The sequence below is a fragment of the Melanerpes formicivorus genome, unplaced genomic scaffold (assembly GCF_026170545.1).
Source record: "Melanerpes formicivorus ecotype bairdi unplaced genomic scaffold, bMelFor1.0.p_v2 SCAF_632, whole genome shotgun sequence".
Taxonomy (NCBI): domain Eukaryota; kingdom Metazoa; phylum Chordata; class Aves; order Piciformes; family Picidae; genus Melanerpes; species Melanerpes formicivorus.
The window spans coordinates 70,001-72,500 of NW_027142984.1; the positions used below are offsets into that span (position 1 = coordinate 70,001).

The following is a 2,500-nucleotide window of genomic DNA, read 5'->3' on the forward strand; positions in this document are numbered from 1 at the left end:
CGGGGGTCGACGCCGAACGGCGACACGCAGGAGAACCCCGGGGAGGCGAGAGCGAGGAAGAACGAGGGGAACGGGAACCCCCGCCGCCCACGGCAGACGCGCGCGCGGACGCGGCAGCACGGCACGGTACCCCCGCGGTACCCACCCGCAGACAGCCGCGCCCGCGCGGGAGTGCCGGGGGGGGCGAGGCCCGCGCCTCCTCCCCCAACCGGGCTCTCGTCTCCCCCAACGCCCCACCGGGCGTCGCTGGACCAACGGGGAACCCCTGCCGGCGAAGCCCCGGCGGGACGAACTCCGCGAGAGCGGGCGCTCCGGGAGCGGGGAGCTACGGAGCGCTCCCCGAGTCTGCACTTAGGGGGACGAAGGCCCCTCCCCGCCCGGGGGAGAGCCTGCGAGGCGACCCCAGCCGCGCCGCTCGGCGGGCACCGAGGCGGCGATTGATCGTCAAGCGACGCTCAGACAGGCGTAGCCCCGGGAGGAACCCGGGGCCGCAAGTGCGTTCGAAGTGTCGATGATCAATGTGTCCTGCAATTCACATTAATTCTCGCAGCTAGCTGCGTTCTTCATCGACGCACGAGCCGAGTGATCCACCGCTAAGAGTTGTCTGGCTTTTCGGCACCGCCCCGCCAGCGCGGAGGGGCCGGGACCGCTCGCAAAGGAGCGGCCCCTCGGAGAGCGCGGCACGGCGGCCGCTCGCCTCACATTGACCGTACAAGCACAGGAGAGGGGGGGAAAATAAAACGAAACCCCGAAGCGGCAAAAGCAAGGGGCGGGGAGCCCGCGCTCCCGGCTTTTTTCCCTCCCCCGAGGAGGGAAAAACGCACCTTGCGGCGCTTCGGGGCCGGACCAGGCGCCCGGGCTCGCTCCGACCTCGGCGCGGAGGAGGCCCGCCGCGCGCCGCCGGGAACGTGCCCCGAACCCGGCCTCGCCTCGCGTGCACGGGGAAAGAAAACCCCCTTCGCTTCCCCACCCAACGGCGGGGGGGGGGGTGCGTCTCTCGCTGGCCGCCCCGTGCCGTCGCGGAGACGCCACGAAGCGAGGCAGCGGAGACCCCCCCCCCCCCGCCCCGGGGAGCGAGGGGGGCCGGGCGCACAACCCCGCCGGAGGAGAGCGCCTGCGCGCGCCTCCGCACCGGCCCCTCCAACGCCGCCACCCGCTGCGGCCCATCCCGGACTTTCTTTTCCCCCGCTTTGGCCCCGGGGCCGAGCCCCGGCCGGCTCGCGCCCTCGGGGCGGCTTCCTCTCGCCACCGAACCCCCCCCCCGCCGCGGGGGACGGAAAACGGCTTGCGAGACGGAAAGCCCGAGCCCACGTGGGACGCCACCGCGGCGACCCGCCGGCCCTCGCCGGGCGGCGCACCCGCCGACCGACAAACCCCAGCGGCACGAGCCCCTTCCATCCTCCCCCGGCGCCACCGCGCCGCCGGCTTCGCTCGCTCGACCCCTTCCGTGGCCCCGCGGCCAGGCGGACAGCGGACGGCGCTGAGCCGGGGGGCGGGCCCCCGCTCTCCCCGTTTCCACGCGGAGACCGGGGGTGGGACGCCCCCGGCTGCCCGCCCGTCCCCCACCCGGCACGCGCCGGGAAGGCGAACGGGGAAGCCCGCGGGCAGGGCCCGGGACCGGGACAGCCGCAGCCGGTGGCAGGGTGCCCTCCGGCGAGGGACCGGAGCCGGAGACGCCGAGCGACGCCCGCCGCCGCTCGGACGCGGTCACGCCACCCGAAACCGGCCCCGGACGGGGGGGGAACCGGCAGCGCGAGACCGCCGAGGGCGCCAGCTCGCCGGGGCCCCGCTCTGGGGCCTGGGCAAAGGGAAAAGGGACCGGGAGGTCCGCAGCGGCCCGCGCCGCAAGAGGCGCCGCCGCCGAGCCGCGGCAACGCGCCCGCACAAAACCCCCGGCGGGGGCGAAGCGCCCTGGGCCAGCCCCCGCCGCGGGGGCTCGCCGCCCCGGCCCGCGAGAAGCCCGCGCTTCAACGCGCCGCCGGGGACGCCCGTGGCGAGGCGAGGCGCGGGCCGGACCACGGCCGACCTCGCGCGGTGGGCTCTCTCCGGCCGAGCGCTCGGACCGCAGAGAGGGGGGGGGCAGCAGAGTCCCCTCCCCGGCCCGGCGGGCCCCCGGAGGACGACGAGCGCGACGACGGCGGACCTAGCCAGAGGCATTGCGGGGGCAACCCCCGCCCCTCTGAAGGCACCCGCCCGCCCCCCGCGCTCGCCCCCCGCATCCGGGGGTGGCGCGCCGAGCCGCCCGGGTCTTTAAACCGCCGCCCGGCTTCCTCCGCGGTAGGGCAAGGCCGCGGACGAAGGCGCGGAACGCTAGGTACCTGACCCTGGGGTGAGGGAAACCAGACTTAAGGCCCCGCGGGGGTGCCTCCCCCCACTGCCGCCGTCGGGGGGAGCGTCCGCCCGCGGGGGCCGCGCCCGACGTCCGCCGCCACCACCGCGCCCCTGGCCTGGCCCGAGGCCCGGGGTTTCCCTCAGTCAGCCGGCGCTGCGCTCGGGGAGG

At 76.9% G+C, this 2,500-nt stretch overlaps 1 non-coding gene across 1 annotated transcript; it reads right to left on the bottom strand.

Moving 5' to 3' along the window:
* Positions 1–449: 449 nt before the first annotated feature.
* On the bottom strand, positions 450–602 carry LOC137460501 (5.8S ribosomal RNA). Its single transcript, XR_010992875.1, has one exon. It is a non-coding gene; the product is annotated as a 5.8S ribosomal RNA (ribosomal RNA).
* Between the last annotated feature and the right edge of the window lie 1,898 nt (positions 603–2,500).